Genomic DNA, 23,045 nt, shown 5'->3' with positions numbered 1-23,045 from the left:
TTCCTGACTCCTGAAAGGACAAAATATCAACATTAACAGTATTTTGGAAGAAGGTGATTCCAACCTTTATGGATGATTTTGAGGGTTCAAGATTTCTGTGGAGGAAGTCACTACAGATGTGGTGGAAAAAGCCAGAGAACTATATAGAAGGGGAGTCTGGAAATATAACTGAATTGCTGTATTTTCGTGATAAAACTTCAAGAGATGAGGAGTTGCTTCTTATGGATGAGCAAGGAAAGTGGTTCCCTGAGATGGAATCTCCTCCTGGTGAAGATTCTGTTAACATTGCTGAAATGACAACAAATGATTTAGAATAGTTCATAAATTTAGTTGATAAAGCAGGGGCAGGGTTTGAGAGGATTGACTCTAATTATGAAAGAAATTCTATTGTGGGTTAAATGTTATCAAACCGCATCTCATGCTACAGAGAAATCTTTCGTCAAAGAAGAGTCAATCAATGCAGCAAACTTTACTATTGTCTTATTTTCAGAAATTGCACAGCTGCCCCAACCTTCATCAACCACCACCCTGATCAGTCAGCAGCCATCTACAATGAGGCGAGACCCTCCACCAGCAAAAAGATTACTACGTGCTGAAGGCTCAGATGGTAGTATTTTTTAGCAATGAAGTATTTTTCTCATTAAGAAATATACATTATTTATTCAGATATAATACAATTGCACACTTAATAGACTATGCTGTAGTGTAAACATAACTTTTATATGCACTGAGAAGCAAAAAAATCATGTTACTTCCTTTATTGTGATATTCTCTTTATTGTAGCGGTCTGGAACTGAACTTGCAATATCTCTGAAGTATGCCTGTATATATCACTTTTTTCTCAGAGCTAGACAAGTTAACTATATATTTTATTTGAAATAACAAGCAATAATATCAATGGAAACAATAAAAAAATAACAATGGGGAAGGGAGGCTAGCCCCACCAGATATTAAAACATATCATAAAGCCTTCAGTATAAGCATACAAATTGGTAGATAGATAAATAGAAAAATAAATTAAAATCCAAAAGTATATGACACTGAATATGGAAGTTTAGAATGTTTTAAAGGCAGCATCTCAAATCAGTAGGGAACAAATGGACTGTCTAATGGACATCTGGTTAGTTATGTATAAAAATATAAAACTGGAGTCATTTCTTACACTAAATGCCAGAATTAATTCCAAATGAATCTAAATGTTAAATAAATGAATAAATAAACTACATAAGAATTAGTAGAAAGTAGGGGTTACTCTTTTATTGCCTGGAATTGGAGAAAACTTCTTTGACTTAAAAGCCAGACGTGATAAAGGAAAAGGGATACATTTGATCACACATAACAAAGAAACTTTTGCATTGAAAAATAACATAACATAAGCAAAATCAAAAGACAAACATAAATTTTTGTGGAGGTTTCTGGGGAAAGATTTGCAACACAAATCACTTGTAAAGTCTTAATATCTCTAATAGGGAACTGTTAGAAAAGAATATGAAGATACCTATAGAAAAATGGGTAAATGATACAGTTCACAGAAAAAGAAATGTCTCTTAAACATATGGACAAAATTCCAAATATTTAACAACATGCTCTGTGGTGAGGCTATGGAAAGCCAGACACCCTTATATCTTGCTGTTGGAAATGTAAAGTAGTACAATCCCTAAGGAGGGGAATTTGGACAATATCTAGAAAAATTACATATACTTTTACACATTGACTCAGCAATCCCACTTATAAGAATCCTACCAAAGATACATTAGCAAAGAAGTAAAATGATGTAAGTAAGCATAAGGACATTTATTGCAGCACTTTTATAATGGCAAAAGACTGGAAACAACTCAATGCCCATCAATAGGCTACTGCTTTAATAAACTATGGTACATGCACAAAATGGTATGATGCTGCCGTAAAAAGAAGTGAGATAGCTCTCAGTACTGTTATACAGCATTACTCTCAGCTGGGGATCATTTTGCCATAGAGTTTTCTCCAAAATATATTGTTAAGTGAAAAAAAGCAAGGGCAGGACGGTGTGTATGCACATGCACAAGGCTTGTGCCTTTTATCTGAGAAAGAAAAAAAATACAAATACTTGCATTTTTACATATGCCCACTTATATCAATATATTTTGATTAAATGGAAGGATACTCAAATATAACAAGATGATCACCTGTAGAGCAGTGTTTCTAAATCTCTTTTTTATCATCTTCCTGAAGGAAACATTGAAGTGTTTAATTTCTCTCTAATGACAGAAATTAAACACTAAGAAACAAGATTTCGTTAGGTAATTTTGAGATTTGGAGGGCCACAAACCATTATGACTACTAACATTTTTTCACACAACACCCAAACAAATTTTTACTCCCTTGGGAAGAATATCACCTCCATTGAGGGTGCATACTCTAAGAAAAGGGAGGGAATAGAGTGGAGGGGGCAGAGATGGAAGTGAGACTTCTGCTACGGTCTGAACGTGTCCCTCCAAATCAGAGAAGCTGTCTTAGTTTATTTATGCTGCTATAACAAAATACCTGAGACTGGGTAATTTATAAATAATAGAAATTTATTTCTTACAGTTTGGGAGGCAGGGAAGTTCACGATCAAGGTGCCAGCAGGTTCAGTGTCTGGTGAGGGCTCCTCTTCGCTTCAAAGATGGCACCCTGTTGCTACATCCTCCTGAGGACATCAACGCTGTGTCTTTACATAGCCCCACCCTTAATATTATCACACTGGTAATTAAGTTTCAACATATGAATTTGAAACAATCTCTCTCTCCCCAAAGGTATATATCCTAAGAATAAAAATTACTGCAAGGAAATCCTAAACTACATTCAATAATAATATTGTTAGTAATAATAATATTATTATTTTGAAACTTATATAATAAAAAACAAGTAATTCTTAAGTTGTTAGAAATAAAATGTTTAGTGTAAGAGAAATGAAATGCAAATGGTATATCAAAGGAATTAAATAAAAATCTTTATAATACTAAATTTGATTAGAAACATCAATGAGAACTCATTTAATTTTTTCCCTTTAAAGAAAAACTTACTTCCAAACTCTATTCTCCAGAAAAACCTAGAAGCAATAATAACTCAAAATCAATGAGCACCCCTAGCACACAGATCATGATCTCTATATAACACCTCCCAGTGAAACAAACCAAGACTTCTTAGGAAAATAGCTGACTTCAAGGCTACAAAAGAAAATTGTATGAGATGATCCTATAACACCTTGTCATACCAGAAAATTTAAAACTGACTAAACACCACCGTCTTGTCAAAGAAACAGGAGCAAACTTTAAGGGGCTCCTATTTCCCACAGGGCAATTTGAGCATCAGAAAAAATAATGATCACAGTGGATTAAAATGCATCAAATATATGTTTTAAAGCCATGAGTTCAGAGTTATACTAAAAGAAAGACTCACTGGACACTAATTCATTTTTCAGAAAAATGGTAAATAATGAGAATGAACCAAATTTATTCTCCCACTCCTGTAGAAATTATTTTATGGTAATCAGATAGTTAAGAAGGAAAAGTTCTTCTATATAGAAAAATTCCAGAAAATAAGTGAAGAAAGAAGATAAAATTAGAAAATCTCTCCTGAAATCCCTAATAAAACAATTGATCTGGGCAATGATCATCAGCAGCTGTTAAATCCTTCGGCATAAGTGGGAAACTGGCCAGGCCCAGTGGCTCATGCCTGTAATTCCAGCACTTTGGGAGGCTGAGGCAGGTGGATCACGAGGTCAAGAGTTCAAGACCAGCCTGGCCAAGATGGTGAAACCCTGTCTCTACTAAGCTACAAAAATTAGTCGGGCATGGTGGCAGGCACCTGTAGTCCCAGCTACTCGGGAGACTGAGGCAGAAGAATCGCTTGAACCTAGGCGGCAGAGGTTGCAGTGAGATGAGATTGTTGAGATTGTGCCACTGCACTCCAGCCTGGGTGACAGAGTGAGACTCTGTCTGGGAAAAAAAAAAAAGATAAGTGGGAAACTTTGCCATGAATGAATCATGTTGCCAGCACTTGGACCCATAATCAAAAAGAGGTGCTTATAATGTGATGCAATAAGGAATATCAATGGTGAAATATTTTTGACAAAATATTAAATACAAATGGGATCAAATCCCATTCAGTTGCTCTCAACTGGGGCAATTTTGCCCCCAGGGCACATTAGGCAATGTCTAAAGGCATTTTTCATTGTCACACTGGAGGCCAGTGCTATTGGCAACTAGTAGACAGAGGCCAGGGTTGCTGCTAAACAACCTAGAACATAGAACAACCCCCCAACAACAAATAATTATCCAGTACAAACTGATAAGAGTGCTGAGGTTGAAAAACCCTGCTCTGGATTTACCAATTTACAGGAAATATAAGGGCCCAAGGTACATATCAACCAAATGCAATCTTGTTTGAGTCCTGAATCAAACTACAGGTGATCCCTGACTTACAATTTTTTGGTGTGCATTGAGTAGAAACCATACTTTGAGTACCCATACAACCATCCTGTTTTTCACTTTCAGAACAGTACTCAATAAATTACATGAGATATTAAACACCATTATAAAATAGGCTTTGTGTTAAATGATTTTACCCAACTGCAGGCTAATGTAAGTGTTCTAAGCACATTTAAGCACATAGCTAGGCTAAGCTATGATGTTCAGTAGATTAGGTGTATTAAATGCGTTTTTGACTTACAACATTTTCAACGTATGATGGATTTACCAAGACATAACCCTGCTGTAAGTCAAAGAGCATCTGCAATTCTAATTATGATTCAGAGAAATTTGAACACTGACAACATGGAGGAATTGTTCATTTTTAGGTGTATTGATAGTATTATTCTTAGGCTAATAGGAACTCTTATCCCTTGTTAGAAATATACACTGAAGTACTTAGAGATGAAATGGCATTGTATCTGGGATTTACTTTTAAATAATGTATCTGGTGTAAAGAGCAGGGAGGAAAGTGACAGGGGGTTAGAGATAAAGCATTTTGGTCATATACTGATAGTCACTGAACTGAGTGATGGGTATAGCTTCTACTTTTGTGTGTGTTTGAAAATAAACAATTAAAATACAAGAAAAAATTTTTATAAAATGTTTTTAACATTATGGATTTTTCATATGTGCACAAAACTTAGATTTGTTTTGGAAACAGTTCCTTGAGAACTGGGATGCTGCTGTTCTCAGAAGCAATTCATCTACAAAGCATAATCCTCAAGGTCCTAATTTTCTGCTGAAGCTGGTGAAGGCTTCTCCAATCTGTTCTCAGAAGCAATTCATCCACAAGGCATAATCCTCAAGGTCCTAATTTTCTGGTGAAGCTGGTGAAGCTTCTCCAATTTTTCCACCAAAGCACCCTTAAAGGCACATATTACGGTATCTATACTTTTTTACCCCTACTTTATTAAAGTATAATTGGCAAATAAAAAAATGCATATGCTTATGGTATACAAAGTGATGTTTTGATATATGTATACATTGTGAAATGATTAAATCAAGGTAATTAACCTATCCATGGCCTCACATATTTATCATCCTTGTTATGGGAAAAATATTTAGTATCTACTCTCGCTGCAAAATAGATTAGCAGAGCTTATTTATCATGCGTAAGTATAACTTTTCACCCTTTGACCAACTTATCCCCACTTTATTTTAATATTCTTTAGTATAGATTGTGTATGTCAGTTACAGTTACAGTTACACTCTTGTTACAGGATATTGCCCTGATCATAAATCTACTCTCTAGGGATGATTAGCTAATTTTATTAGAAAGGTCATGCACTAGAAAAGACTAAAAGTTCTTTAGTCATTATTTTCTTCCATCAAAGCTGGAGCTTTTCTAATCAGCATAATGTTAGAAGTGGGTTTTTATTGGTGGAATTTGTGGCTGGTTAATTGATACAAATTTGGCTTTCATTTGGGAAATCAGAAATATGTTATGGATGTTCTCCATGCTTACACAAAGAGGTTGTAAGATTCTAGTGAACTCTGGAACCTACATCCTTAGGAATAGAGCCCTAGGCTAGATCCCTAAGAGATGTATGCAGAGTAGTTTAGGATTGTTTTGTGCCTGCTTTCAGACATGCTACTCTACGTGAATAGCAGAATTTGGTCTGGGACTTGCTTTCCTTATAACCTGATACAAGGTTATGAGAGAGTAATTAACCCTCATTACCTCCAATCATTAACAACTCCCAAGATATACCAAAAAGAAGCTAATAGTTGTGCATACTAAACTGGCTTAGACTGGTTCTCAGCAACAGAAAAAAGGAAATGCACTATCCAGTATAGTTGAGTCCTGGCCCACCATAAGAGTAAAGTTATCTTGAAATTACATGCTTCATCTTTAAAATTCATGGCACATTACTCCATTGGTGACTCCCAGTGAATCATGTCTTCAGTATTCAAGCCCTTTCCACATTGACCTTAGGCTGGGGCATGTGACTTCCTTTGCCCAATGGGGTATTAGCAAGTACCATGCAAACAGAAGTTTAGTAAGTACTTTCACAATGAGCTTTGTCTTCCTGGAACGCTCTCTTTTGGTGCCCTGAGCCACCACGTAAAAAGATTCAGCTACCCTAATGGAAAGACTATGTGGAGAGAGAAAGAAATGCCTGGCTAACCACCAGCTCTCGCAGCTCTTGCAGCTGAGGCACCAGACATGTTAGAAAGAAACCATCTCAAACACTCCATCTTAAATACTCTAGCTCCAGTGGTCACCAGGTAGAGCAGCAGAACTACTCCCACTGAGCCCAAGCTAAACTGGAGAACTTTAGGAAATAATAGCTTGAGTTTTGGGAAACTAAACCAACTTATCTTGTGGTTTTATATATCCCTGGGAATGCTATTAAACATCTTCCCACCACAACATTATATACAGGAAAGTCCATGTATTGCTCTAATGCTACGGAAAACTTCAGAAACTGAGGAAAAGTTAAGAGACATGCCCAGGCATGGTGGCTCACACCTGTAATCCTAGCACTTTGGGAGGACAAGGCAGGAGGATCACTTGAGCTCAGGAGTTCGAGACCAGCCTGGGCAACATAGTGAGACCCCACCTCTATTTTAAAAAATAGAAAGAAAAGAGACAGTACATATAGGGTACAAGTTGCCTCCCAAGTTAGGCTATCCATTATTTAGGAAACATCACAGGTATAAGGAGGAATATAAGAATTTAGAGAGTGGATATGGATTAGGCCAAACCAGAAAAAGTTCCCCCACATGCTCTAAAGATGGTCTGTACTACCTTCTGGACAACTGGATTCCTTCTGTCTTATTTTTATGTCCAGGCAACTTAGGTCTTGGAAGTAGGGCTCCAAGTGAGAGCATTTCGAAATGTGGTCAAGAAGAATGCAATATGCCAGTATTACGATGAATCAGCAAATAAAAGAAATAACCATCTTGGTAAGGAACTCTATGTATATTAAAGCATGCATACCCCCAAAGTCCAACTCTACCTGACAACTCAAGCATACTCCAATCACACGGATACAGAAACTACAGCTGCACCAGTAATTCTTTACCCACCTGCCCAAGAGTCTAAGTCCACCATTAGAAGGTCCACCTTGCTCAGGATCAATTAAGGTTTGACTTAGGGATTGGAGAGACTGAGCCTACATGTTGAAGATATCAGTACCAGTACTGATATATGCTGGAGAAGATAAAGAGTCAACTATCCTGCAGCCTAAGTCCTAGCAGATATTTCAGGAGGAAAGCAACAACAGCAAAAACCATGTGCTACAGTAAGATATTTTCATACTTAAAAAGCAAAATCCAATTAAGAACAAAATACTCTTCGTAATTCAGTTGGAGAGATTATGAATGGTTATTGACATTTCCATCTGCCACAGGAAAGATTAGCCAAAATTTATAAATTAAGACAGGTATTTCTTCTTTGGGTTTTTGAGAGTAGAGTAGATTATTATACAGTATGGTCCAAATCAGTTATTTTCCAGATAAACAGGATATCTGGAATATGCTACCTTTAGAGAATTAATAAATCTTTTACCCACCTGAGGAACAACTGGACGAAGCAAGTAGATTTGGCTGTAAAAGTATAGGAATGGCGGGGCGCGGTGGCTCACGCCTGTAATCCCAGCACTTTGGGAGGCCGAGGTGGGCGGATCACAAGGTTAGGAGATCGAGACCATCCTGGCTAACATGGTGAAACCCGGTCTCTACTAAAAAATACAAAGAACTAGCCGGGCGTCACCACGGCTGTACCTGCACCTACAGGTGCCTGTAGTCCCAGCTACTCGGGAGGCTGAGGCAGGAGAATGGCGTGAACCTGGGAGGCAGAGCTTGCAGTGAGCCGAGATCGTGCCACTGCACTCCAGCCTGGGAGACAGAGTGAGACTCCATCCCAAAAAAAAAAAAAAAAAGTATAGGAATGTGGGACTGTAGGACTAAAGAAATAGATGGAATCTGACCCATGAAAACACAAGGACTTCTAGGGCTGATCATCAATGTCTGCAAAAACAGTAATTATGCAGTATGTCAGAATAGAATGTGGCCTCCCTAACCTCCAAGAACGATGAGTCAGGTAAACAGTCTGTTATAGGCATGCACGCCCATAAAGCAAACTTAGCAAGTAAACTCTGCATTACTTTTAATCTGTATTTCTCCAGACTAGAGTCTTTTCTGTCTCACTGAGGAAACTGAACAGATCTTTTTATTATAATTCTAGTAATCAGATTTTCTCTTAGGAAATTCTTGTTACCACTTACTTTCAAAGTATTATATATCTATTAAAGGATACGTTTCTCAGTAGCATCAGACACAAATGGTGGTGAAAGCCATTAAAATGTAATAAAACAGGCCGAGCACAGGGGCTCACGCTTGTAAACTCAGAACTTTGGGAGGCTGAGGCAGGCAGATTGTGTGAGCCCAGGAATTCGAAACCAGCCTGGACAACATGGCAAAACCTCATCTCTACAAAAAATACAAAAATTACCCAGGCGTGGTGGCATGTGCCTGTGGCTCCAGCTACTTAGGAGGCTAAGGTGGGAGGGTTACTTAAACCTGGGAGGTTGAGGCTGCAGTGAGACATGATCATGCCACTGCATTGCAGCCTGGGTAACACAGTGAGACCCTGTCTCAAATAAATAAATGAATATAAAATGTAATGAAACAAAAGAATAATATCATTCTTCATACTGCTAAAATTGTACACCAATAAATATACATCACACTAACAGCATATGTACAAGAAAATGCACAGTAATAGAAACATGGGTAACTGACCAAGTAATAGTTTATTAAAGTAAATATTAGGCTGGTGCAAAAGTAATTGCAGTTTTTGTTGGTAAATGATAGTTCAAACAGGCAAAATCAGGCAAAGAACATATTCTGATAACATAACTTTGAATATAACGAATATAACTATCTGTATCTAGAAAAGTAATTTAAACAACTGTGGAACTTGAGAAGTAGCATGTTCTCTTATCCTGAGATATTTGAAACATGCATATGGTCTAATTGATGGGTAGATACTGGTACCAATACACAAGAATCAGAACATACAAAAATATAATAATGTCCTGTTCTTTTCCAATGTTGACACTGTGGTGGATAAATCATTCCCCATAGTCAAAGAGAAAAGATAGAGACCTATTTGAGAGAACTCATCAAGTTCTTGTGAATTCCCAGAGGGTTTGCATTAGCAGGAAAATAGCATGACTTTCACACAATGGAGGTGTCACATGAATAAATATTTACATATCAATAAACAAATGAAATTAGAAGGCAAATAAGACAGAGTAACAGTCTACTCCAAGACTGGCATTGATCCATTTTTTATTTGTCTTAGAGACTCCTCATATTTCTAGTTATATGCCCAAAGAGAACGTTCTATACAATTATTTTCAATTATTCTCTAAAATAAAAATGTAAACCATTATGTGCATTTTTACCATGCAGAAGAGTTATAATGGGTTTAAATGTTCAACTGAATTAGTTTTGATCTTCCTCCAATGAGCTTAGAAACCAAATGAATAAGTAAACAAGCTGTAAACATATACAAGATGCAAGAAATATGCTGAGGAGAGAGATGATGTGTGAACTGGACAGGTGAAGATAAACTGAGTTGGTTTCATCCATTGTTAAAAAAAATAGCAACAAATGTCTGTGAATCACATTCATTTCCATAGACATGACTAGAAACTAGGAATATGAGCAAGTAGACTCCTCTATCTACTATTATTTTCCAGGATCATTAAAATTAGATTGAATTATTATGGATTTTTTCATGAGGCAGCATTAGACTGCTGCTAGTGCCACTATCTAATAAAATCAGTGATTTGCAACACAGGAATACTTGACGCCAAAAAAGGTGTCTGCTAATTTATCACACCAGCAAGCGCATTATTTTACTTGGTATTTATGGAATACCAAGGGAGCTCATAAATTAAAACGTACATTTTGTTGTTCCTAATTTTTAACACAATGTAAAAGCTTTTTCTCTATTTTTCTAATTTATTTTTTAGTGTTTGCAGAACCACATGGTTTGTTCATTTGCATGTTTGTGCCACTGTTGTTGGTTGCTTCTGGGAATGGAAAGAATAAGGTCTCAGGCAAGGCCTTGGTGGATCCCACATGGCCTAACGATTTGGCTGATTGCTGTGGTCTAAATACTATCTTTGGGACAAAAGAGACCCAGCATCTTGTACTCACAGACGCTGTTAGTAAATTTTAACATATTGGGGTACAGATCCTTCCAAATCATGTTTAATTTTCCTACAGGCATTTAGCTATGACCACCTTGCTTCAGGCAATGCCTAGCTTAATAACACATGATAAATAATATTAAAAAATTATTTAATGATAACCTAATTTACCAAAAGCCCCTAAGTTGCCTCTTCTTGAAGTTTTATTACCAAGCCAGATGTGCCTATATAAAACAAACATCTCTAATTTTTTCTCCCTGCTTTAAACTTTAAAATGTTTCAAATTCGCTTTTAGAAATAAATTTACTCCCCCACTTTGGGATACACTCTAGAGGTTCCCATGAATGATTTAAAAACAGTACATATTCTTGTGCTGGATACAGGAAAGTCTCCCATTAGAAGCATCACTGAAGAGTATTAACAAGAATGATTACTAGAACTATGGGCTGTCTATCTATACCTTTGGCTGCCTACAGATTTGACCACAGAGGAAAAATTCAAAGGTAGAAATTGTAGAAATGTAACTTGAAAGTGTTTTCAGTCTGATCAATCCTTGATTAACACCACTAATAGAAGGGAAAAGAGGTGTGGCTACATACAAATAATGTATAATCAAAATTCATTTGCCTATTGATTAAAATTTAAAAATACACTAGGGCTCATAGTTTTTGAGAACAATAATTAATTGTATCTATAATGTGTTCAGAGGGAATAGGGGCTTGGGCATGGGTATGGGATGGAGTAAGTTTTGGATGGATCAGAGTCAAAGGATAGAGCAGATAAGTGAGAACTAAACATTGGCTTGTAAATTAAGAAATAATAGGAAGCTAGATGGGATAAAGCTGGGACTCAGAAACAGAACAGTGATGAGCCGAAAAGATGGGCCAAATATTTTAAATAAATATTCTAAACTTAGGTAGGAAAAAAATCAGTAGCAGGAAAAAAGCTCAGGGCAAGTGCAATGTAATTTAACAGTTGTACATGGTTTTAAAAAATGTTCTCAAAGAGGCGTTAATTACAAACTCAATGAGTCATCGGTGCAATTTGTCAGATTTAAGCAAAAGTATTTTCGTTGATTATGATCCTAAGGTTGCAACTTCCTAAGACCTGAATCCAATCATTGGCCAGTGGTAGGCTTTGGATTTGGGTTTCCATGTGCCCAGACCCCCTCAGTTAGCAAGAAGACTGTCTATGGAAGTTGGGGTTAGAGTAGCCACTCTAATACATTGTTTGCATTTTTCCCACACCCTATCGATCTTTCTCTGGCCTAGCAGGTCATGCTGTCATGGTTATTTATTTAGCTACCAAAAATATGCATTACAGCAAAGTATTTGTCTAATTATCATCTTACTCTTTTAATTCCTTGACTCAGTATAGGCTAAAAATTAGCTGCAAAAACAGCAGAGATCTGCCTAGCCTGCTGGAGATCATAACATCAAAGAGTATGAGAACAGTACTCTTGCCTGGCTCAGAGTAGGCACTAAATAATAATTGTTAAATATTGAATGAATAACCCAGTGGTCATGCTTCTAATACCACTCAGTGAACAAAACGGAGAAAAGTCTGTCTTCATGAAGCTTATGTGATAGTAGGAGACAGACACAATACAGATAATCAAGTAAAATACCCAGTCCATTAGGGAATAACAAGCTTTCTAGCAGATACTATCAGTGCCCTTCTCAAATTCCCTTGAGACTCCCCATTCCCATCCACTCTGACCCCCAGGTTCCTACTACAAAATAAAGCAGGAGGCTTTCTCTGACAGCTGGAGGACACATGTCCAAGCACAGAGACTGGAAGAGCTGGGAACTTAAAGCTCCTATCCCCCACACAGCAGCCATTGACCACAGAGTGATGAGAGTGGGTAGATAAATGCCCCAGCTTCCTTTTGCCTCACATGTAGCAACTCCAAGACATACTGTGCAGGCTCCCAGAGATCCCCAGCAGGACTGAATCCCAGCTGTCCAGTAACCTGCTTCCTTCCACCCTGAATTGGCTTCCTTCCTTTCCCTGTCTCACCCTCCCATTCCCCTACTGGGCTTCCTGCAATCATATCCCAAATACCACTTGCACTCAAATCTTTGTGAAGAGATCCTTCTTTGTATTTTATTTTATCTTATTTTAAGTTCAGGAATACATGTGCAGGATGTGCTGGTTTGTTACGTAGGTAAACGTTTGCCATGGTGGTTTGCTGCACCTATCAACCCATCACCTAGGTATTAAGCCCAGCATGCATTAGCTATAATATTTTTCCTGATGCCGCCCTTCCCCGTGCCCCTCCACCACATGACCCAGTGTGTGGAAGATAGGCCACACTGTCTTCCACAGTGGCTGAACTAATTTAGATTCCCACCAACAATGTAAAAGCAGTCCTTTTTCTTCACAACCTCACCAGCATCTGGGTTTTTTGTTTGCTTGTTTTTTGTTTTGAGATGAAGTCTCACTCACTCTGTTGCCCAGGCTGGAGTGCAGTGGCATGATCTCAGCTCACAGCAACCTCCGCCTCCTGGGTTCAAGCAATTCTCCTGCCTCAGCCTCCCTAGTAGCTGTGATTACAGGCACCCGCCACCACACCCGGCTAATTTTTCATTTTTTTATTTTATTTTTATTTATTTATTGTATTTTAGTAGAGACGGGGGTTTCGCCAGTCTGGTCTCGAACTCCTGGCCTCAGATGATCTGCCCACCTTGACCTCCCAAAGTGCTGGGATTACAGGTGTGAGCTACTGTGCCCGGCCCACATCTGTTTTTTTTTTTTTACTTTTTAACAATTGCCACTCTGACTGGTGTGACATGGTCTCTCATTGTAGTTCTGATTTTCATTTCTCTAATGATCAGTGATGTTGAGCTTTTTTTCATGTTTCTTGGCCGCATAAATGACTTCTTTTGAGAAATGTCTGTTCATGTCCTTTGCCAACTTTTTAGTGGGTTTTTTTCTTGTAAATTTGTTTAAGTTCCTTGTAGATTCTGGATATTAGACCTTTGTCAGATGGATAGATTGCAAAAATTTTCTAATAGCTAATGTAGATGACAGGTTGATGGGTGCAGTGAACCACCATGGCACGTGTATATCTATGTAACAAACCTGCACGTTCTGCACATGTATCCCAGAACTTAAAGTGTAATTTTAAAAAAATTATCTCATTCTGTAGGTTGTCTGTTCACTCTGATGATAGTTTCTTTTGCTGTGCAGAAGCGATCCTTTTTCTGGAGATGACAAGTATTAAGGAAAAACATAATTCAGGGAAAGAAGAAATGAAATATTGCATCATGTGAGATTTTACATTGGCTGATCAAGAAGGGTTTCACCAAGGCGATTTAGGAAAAAACACTTGAATGAAATAAGGAATGAATTATAGTTCCAAAATAGGGTCATTGCCAAGCCTATCACACCACGTTACAACCAGAGACACAGTGAAGCTCTTGCTAAGGTTAGTGGGGGCTTTTTTCTTCTCTCTAGTGTTTGAAAATAAAATGTTCATCCCTAGTAATTTGGTGAGGTTTGGATTTTCACTGCCAGAAGCAAAACATTGATTTTCCTTCACAGCATTTTGATATAAATGTATGTGAAGCCCTTAGGGCATCTTGCCCTCTTATTCTTATTATAAGATGTCTCGTCAACTGTCTCAGTTCAAGGCTGCAAAACTGACTCAATACTGAGACGTTCTCTCTCAGAGGAATTCTCAACAAAATTTCATGAGTGCCCATATGAACATGGTGAAGATTCATGTCGCTTTCACTTAGAGTCTCCAAAGAATAAAATGTCACTCCTTCTATTCACCCTAAGTTTACTGACTGACACAAACACGGACACTCTGTGTGTGGCAGCCTGCAATATATGCATTAAATATGTATATATAGAAAGACAACAATTTAACAGAATCACTGACTTCTAAAATGAGAAGTTACCTTAATAGTTAAATCTCTTAATCAGGACTGGAATCCCTGCTCCACCATGCCTCACTGGGGGTCACCCAGGTCCTGCCCAAATACTTCCTCTATTAAAGGGTGCTCATTCCAAACAAGTCAACCTATTCCATTTTTTAACAGCTGGTAAAAACTATTATTTATATTGATTGAAATGTGCTTCCTTAATCCCTTATTCCTTCTGAAACTAAAAAAACAAAATTAAATCCCTCTCCTGCATAGCAAATAGGATAAATATCATCTCGGTATGAAAGTATTCAACACTCTGTTTTGGCATGGGTTCCAGATTCCCCACCATCCAGTAGCCTTCCTTCTGACACACAGTTGTTATCACTGCCCTTGTAAAAGGCTGGCACTTAGAAGTAAGCACTGTACCTGCAGTGGTCTAATTTATTTATTGATCAGACCAAGGACTCTATTTCCCTTGGTCTAAACCAGGAGTTCTGAGTCTGTCCTATTTTTTCCTGGTTTTCCCTCAAGTTTCCTTTGTTCACCTGTTAGACGGTAGTGCTCCCAGGGGTTCTGCTGTCAGCCCTCTAATAGCTCAGTAGTATGTATGCTTTCTCAAGATAGGTCCATCACAATTCATGGGCTCAAAAGCCATCTGTAAGCTGGCTTTGATGACTCCCAAAACCATATCTCTAGCCCTCACCCCTAAACTTACCTAAGTCAAATGCTGAATGAACAGTTCAACTAGATATCCCATAGAATTCATGCTCGACATGCCCCAAACCAATCTCAATATTTTCCTATAAACTAGATCTTCTGTCTGCATTCCCTACTCTGGATACCAGCTCTATTTCCTCCCTAGCCAGAAATTACCAAAATATATCTCAAACCTTTCAATTCATATCTACCTCCTTTGCTGCCGCACTAGTACCACCCTGGTCCAAACTATCAACATCGCTTTTCTGCACAACACTATGGTTTCTTAATTGATTTCCCTACTCTTCTCCTTCTCCCTACTCCAATAAAATCCCAATTTATTCTTCAAATAGCAGTCAGAGCAACCTTTCTAAAATGCAAGTATAATCATGTCACTCCTCTGCTTAAAAACCCTTTGATGGCAGAAGTATGCCATGTAAATGGGGCTGTGGCAGGAAGAGATGTTGGAGAGGCAAATGTTGGACACATCAAAAGTGATGCTAAAAAATAAAAATGAATAAATACAATTTTTAAGTGATGCTAAGGAGAATTATGTCCTCATATGCACAATTCCTGGGTCTCACTATGCAGATCTTAAAAATGGGTGACAGTGAGAAATCAGAAAATCCTATATTGGCTTGACTGATTTGTATAGGAAAGGGCCAAAATTTACTCTAGGAAAATAGATCCAGAAGGTAAGAGAGTAGGGACAAGAAAATAAAGGCTAGGCCGGGCACGGTGGCTCATGCCTATAATCCTAGCACTTTGGGAGGCTGAGGCAGGCAGATTATCAGGTCAAGAGATCAAGATCATCTTGCCCAACATGGTGAAACCCCGTCTCTACTAAAAATACAAAAAAAAATAGCTGGACGTGGTAGCACGCACCTGTAGTCCCAGCTACTCAGGAGGCTGAGGCAAGAGAATCACTTGAACCCAGGAGGCAGAGGTAACAGTGAGCTGAGATCGCGTCACTGCACTTCAGCCTGGTGACAGAGCAAGACTCCATCTCAAAAAAAAAAAGAAAGAAAGAAAAAGAAAGAAAAGAAAGGCCAGTAAGTTCTGCTTTTGAAGTTCCAAAGAATCTGGGGAGAGTAAGAGTAATTAGAGTCATCTACCACACCCTGATACATGAGACTTTAGCAAGATAGACAGGTAAAAGGCTTTTAGAAGTTTTGCAGTGTGTTATAAATGTCATCTCCATTTGGCATTATCGAAGAGATTATAGTAAAAATTGTAATTGCTTTGCAATTGTTTTTAGATGTTAGACTGGTACTTCTGTGGCTAGAACAATGAACAGAGAAAGGCCCTATTGTTAGAACAAAGAAGCCCAGTGCCACTGGAATTAAATACATAATAGAGTCAGATATTCTACCTGCGAAATCTGTCTAGTATTTAGAATGGTATTAAATACATCCATGCTTTAAGGTGCCATATCTAAAGTATTATGACTTCCACATGCTCTGTTCTACTCTACCCTCAACTCCCAACCAAGCATGAAAACCACTGATCTTGACTTGATAATATTATTAAAGTACAAAACACATACCTATCTGATTGCAAGGTTATAATATGCTACAACACGAATATCACAGATTTCTCACTGTAAAAGTTTATTTGTAGCATATCATAGCCCCACTATAGATATTTTACCCTTGGAGTGCAACCCAGCTATTCTTACTGGGCCTACTTAGAGATCATTTAAGTGCCACCTTTATTATCATACCTAACCAAGCCTTTCCACTGGCAAATTGCCTGTATCACAATAGCTTCCACTTTCAGATGAGAAGGACTCAACAGTTCTTCCTGAAACTGATGATGTGCCTGGACTAATATTTTTGTAAAAACAAAAGTGGCATGGGAAATTAGAGAAGGCAGGAAGGAGTCTGTCAGTGAGAATGCATCTTCTACCAACAGGTTTTCTTCTTAGACATTGTGTTGAAATGAGGCACTACCAGAGAGAAGAACCACTTGATTTGTATTCCACAACCTGTAGGTGACCATGGCAGGTATTCTGGACCCACGCATGAGGATTTAGATCAGATTGCATACAGAGGATCCATTCTAGCAGGCATGGCCTATGGAGGCGTGCTCTAGGCTTATAAATCAGAGAACTTTGAAGAGCATGACTACAAATGGTGAAATTTTAAAATATATCTGGACCAGAGGAGAGCATCTCTATAGCTCTCTTATTAGATCAAATAGGCCAAGGGATCCTTGAAACAGACCCTGTGGGTGGTCCTCTGGCTAAGGAACCACTTGGGTTTAAAGTGGACCTCCTTTCTCTGTCAAGAGAGATAATCTCTGCTGAGGTAAATCGCCCTTAAGTTGGCATGAACAATTAAATAAATTTATTAGCTCACAGCTCTAACAGCATTGGTCAGATATGGTCTGGTCGGGGTTCTGGCTCATTTCTCTTTCTTCTTTTTCCATATGTCTTCTTCAAGTTGGCCATAGTAGTTTCAGGCCTAACATCATAAACATGTCCAGAGGAAGAGTAAGCATCTCTCCTGGAGGCCCTCTCTTAAAGAAACCACTCTATCCAAGATCCCCAGCAGGCATCTGTTATTGTGACACATGTCTATTCCAGAATCAATCACTGTGGCAGTAGACAGAATTATGTTGATGCCATTCAGGGATTCCCAGGAAACAGGGATGTGCTCAGCTTCCCCTAGTGCCCATGGACTGTTGTGACAAATATTGGATTCTTGTATTAAAAGGAAGGTGCTTTGGGGAAAGGGGAGAAGATTAATGATAGCCTTTGCATTTCCTGGGGTAGCTTTGTGCTACCTAGCTGTGTCCTTTTCTCTGTCCACTCTCTTGGGGTCCAGGAAGGATAACAATAGTCAGATCAACAGTCCAGAGAAGTCTTGGATTCTGGTGTGGGTTTTAGCCAAGGCTGTGGGCTTGCCTTGTGCAATTTATATAGAACTGAAAACCACTGACCCATTTCATTTATGTGCCTAATTGTCAGTTCTACATTCTGCACAGGCCTTTCACAGCTCTGTGCTCAATCTCTTTGAAATTGAGAGTATAGAGTAATACCATTAAGGAAGTCATATCTTTACACCACCTATCTTCATTTTTCATTGTCTTTAAACAGGAATATTCAACTACTTAATATGATGATCATTTCCAGCCTTTGATAATTTTTCCATTTTCTCTCTCTTTCAATGCTTTTAAATTGTAATAAAGCTTTAAAGACTGAGCTATCAATAGCTTCATTTGTCTATCTTTCAACTATAATGAATACAGATGGGCAGAGAGGGAAAGAAATCCAGGATTTGGTCTAATCCTATAATCTTTCTCATTTGTTTGTGAAAGGTTGAATAATTCCAGATGAATACCTTAACAATGCCAGTGTTTTCTCATACCAATGATTTATTTTCCCGTCGATACCAAAGAAATATTTAATATAATGTGCATATATAAACTATAAAATGATAACCCCCATATGAAAAGTTGTAAGTAACAAACATAATCAGAAGTAATGTGTAGGATTTTATGCATATATACACATCACTAAATACAGGAACATTTTCTAGAAAATAGGCAACAAACCTCACTAAATAAAAAAATACTGTGAGCACATTTTCTGCCCCATAGAATATGAAATCATCTTGTTTTTCTTTCTAACCATAGCTGTCCAAATATTATGGGTGACATACCCATATGTGATAAGCTGTGACATTAAAATTCTTCCATTGAAACCCACTTTGAACATTTCACTTTACTTCCCTCCATTTTACTCAGTCATTTTCAGTCTAGTTATGTAACATGAAAAGAAATTGATTTTGGCTCGCTCATATCTCTGGAGAATTGTTGCTTCCTACATAAATTTTACACTATTTTCCCAGTCCAAAAAAAGTCAAACCCCAAGTGTTCTAGGTTTAGGGGAGCAGGAAGAATGACTAAATCAGTTCAATTTTCCTTGGTTTGGTGGTACACTGCGGTACAATGCTTAACTAGGACAATGCAACGAATAAGGGGGATGATATATTAATATGGCATACATGATGCCATAATGGTATAATGGTAATGGTATAATTCACAGTGAGCTCTGTCTACTAAATGAGAGAAACTGCATGAAGGTGACAAAACCTTTACAATGATGGAGCATAAATAAGCTCTTGGAGAAAATTTTCTGAGTGGTGAGTAGTTTTGTAGGAAACTTGTTTATTTCTTATTGACTTTCATCTATCTCTTTCTGAAAGAGTCTATTATTCCAATTCCACCTTGTTGTCAACACTCTGACATTCAGGAGAATATTATTTCCTCTTTAATATTCTGGCTCAAATGTGAACAAAACCAAAATCCACTTCATTTGTCCCCAGACCAGAAAAGTTAATTTCTAAGTTGGATTAAAAGACATAAGAAACCTAAAAAGATGTAAACTTATGAAGTATAGTTTCCTGATCCCAGCTGACTTACGTAGTTGGTTCAGAAGCCCTGTTTTATTTAAAATCCTATCTCAGATGTGCTAAAAGACTAAGGAAAGGACTTGATTTACTCACACTGTGCCAAAAATAAATGCCCCATTTAAAAAAAAAAAGACTAAGGAAAGAAATTTAGGGTGATTTTGCCTATAATTGGGGCAAGTTTAAAATAAGAGAACTTGTGACATAAGGAGATAGTTCAATTGTAAAAAGTAATTATTTTATAAATTGGCATATATTTTTATTCAATCTCAAGCATATTTAAATAAATATTCTCATCATAATTTAAAGCAGTCATTATGTTTACTCCAGAAATTCTTGAGTACCAAGAATATAGTCCTTTGAGAATTAAAGGCATAGGAAAGAGTGTTCATTAGTGCATACAGTGATTAGACCAAACATGTTGCTGAAAACTACTTGAAAAACTGAATAAGTATTTTTAAAAATCTGTTTGAGGGCATCAGAGAGATAGTAAAGCATTGAAGAATTGCATAGCCATCATACAGAATAAGGAAACCCAAGAAGTGAGCTGGGACATCTGAGCCGCTTGTCTACCAAAGAACTCTGCCAGTGTTCCCAGAGAAACAGCTGAGAGGCTCAGAAGCTCATCAGAGGTTTCAACAGACTAACAGGACTATGATGACAAAAATTGGAATTCAGGGTCCACTGGGAAGTGGGTAGCAGCTGACAAATCCTCTGGCATTGCGTTGAGATCCTGAGGACCTACCCACTATGATTGTAAGAATAAACTAAAAACAAATCAGCAGAGGTTGAAACTCAACTTCTTATCATTTCAAATGTTGATTTGATTAAGAAGATCTGGGATTGCTAGTGTATCTAGCCTACATAAATGCAAATATAAATTTTCCTTGAGAGGGAGATAACATCTAGAGCTACAAATTATCTCTAGTTTTTCATAATCTTTAGCACTCAGTCAAAATTACCAAGAAAATAAGAAGACAAGACAATGTGACTGAAGACAAAAGTAAACAACTAGAGATAAAGAAATGTGTTCTCATCATTTAGCTTTTACTTATAAGTGAGAACATGTGGTATTTGGTTTTCTGTTCCTGTGTTTGCTAAGTTTGCTAAGAATAATGGCCTCCTGCATCAACAAAAAGGACACCCATGCAAAAACCACATCAAAAGGTAATCAGCATCAAAGATCAAAGGTAGATAAATCCGCAAAGATGAGGAAAAACCAGCACAAAAATGCTGAAAATTCCAAAAACCAGAATGCCTCTTCTCCTCCAAAGGATCACAACTCCTCGCCAGCAAGTGAACAAAACTGGATGGGGAATGAGTTTGATGAAATGAAAGAATTAGACTTCAGAAGGTGGGTAATAACGAACACCTCCAAGCTAGGGAAGCATGTTCTAACCCAATGCAAGGAAGCTAAGAGCCTTGAAAAAAGGTTAGACAAATTGCTATCTAGAATAACCACTTTAGAGAAGAACATAAATAACCTGATGGAGCTGAAAAACACAGCACAAGAACTTCGTGAAGCACACACAAGTATCAAAAGCTGAACTGATCAAGTGGCAGAAAGAATATCAGAGATTGAATATCAACTTAATGAAATAAAGCATGAAGACAAGATTAGAGAAAAAAGAATGAAAAGGAACAATCAAAGCCTCCAATAAATATGGGACTATGTGAAAAGATCAAACCTACAATTGACTGGTATACCTGAAAGTGACGAGGAGAATGGAACCAAGTTGGAAAACACACTTCAGGATATTATCTGGGAGAACTTCCCCAACCTAGAAAGACAGGACAACATTCAAATTCAGGAAATACAGAGAACACCACTAAGATTCTCCTCAAGAAGAGCAACCCCAAGACACATAATCATCAGATTCACCAAAGTCAAAACTAAGGAAAAAATGTTAAGGGCAGCCAGAGAGAAAGGTCAGGTTACCTACAAAGGGAAGCCCATCAGACTAACAGAGGATCTCTCTGCAGAAACTCTATAATCCAGAAGAGAGTGGGGATCAATATTGAACATTCTTAAAAAAAAAAAAAGAATTTTCAACCCAGAATTTCATATCCAGCCAAACTAAGCTTCGTAAGTGAAGGAGAAATAAAATCCTTTACAGACAAGCAAGTGCTGAGGGATTTTGTCACCACCAGACCTGCCTTACAAGAGCTCCTGAAGGAAGCATTAAATATGGAAAGGAAAAACCAGTACCAGCCACTGCAAAAACATGCCAAATTGTAAAGAACATCAATGCTATGAAGAAACCGCATCAATTAATGGGCAAAATAACCTGCTACCATCCTGATAACAGGATCAAATTCACATATAACAATATGAACTGTAAATGTAAATGGGCTAAATGCCCTCATTAATAGACACAGACTGGCAAACTGGATAAAGAGTCAAGACCCATTGTTGTGCTGTATTCAAGAGACCCAACTCATGTGTGTGTCTTTACACACATAGGCTCAGAATAAAGGGATGGAGGAATACTTACCAAGCAAATGGAAAGCAAAAAAAAAAGCAGGGGTTGCAATCCTAGTCTCTGATTAAAGAGACCTTAAACCAACAAAGATCAAAAGAGACAAAGAAGGCCATTACATAATGGTAAAGGGATCAATGCAGCAAGAAGAGGTAACTATCCTAAATATATATGCACCCAATATAGGAGCACCCAGATTCATAAAGCAAGTTCTTAGAGACCTACAAAGAGACTTAGACTCCCGCACAATAATAGTGGGAGACTTTAACATCCCTCTGTCAATATTAGACAGATTAATAAGACAGAAAATCAACAAGGTTATTCAGGACTTGAAATCAGCTCTGGACCAAGCAGACCTAATAGAAATCTACAGAACTCTCCACCACAAATCAACAGAGTGTACGTTCTTCTCAGCACTACATCGCACTTATTCTAAAGTTGACCACATAATTGGAAGTAAAACACTCCTCAGCAAATGCAAAAAGAACAGAAATCATAACAAACAGTCTCTCAGACCCCTGTGCAATCAAATTAGAATTCAGGACTAAGAAACTCACTCAAAATTGCACAACTACATGGAAACTGAACAAACTGCTCTTAAGTGTCTACTGGGTAAATAAAGAAATGAAGGCAGAAATAAAGATGTTCTTTGAAACCAATGAGAACAAACATACAACTTACCAGAATCTCTGGGACACAGCTAAAGCAGTGCGTACAGGGAAATTTATAGCACTAAATGCCCACAAGAGAAAGTGGGAATGATCTAAAATCAACACCCTAACATCACAATAAAAAGAATTAGAGAAGCAAGAGCAAACAAATTCAAAAGCTAGCAGAAGACAAGAAATAACTAAGGTCAGAACAGAACTGAAGGAGATAGAGATAAGAAAGACCCTTCAATAAATCAATGAATCCA

This window comes from Pan paniscus, chromosome 3 (genome assembly GCF_029289425.2).
Source record: "Pan paniscus chromosome 3, NHGRI_mPanPan1-v2.0_pri, whole genome shotgun sequence".
Classification (NCBI taxonomy): Eukaryota; Metazoa; Chordata; class Mammalia; order Primates; family Hominidae; genus Pan; species Pan paniscus.
This window is presented reverse-complemented; position numbering follows the sequence as displayed.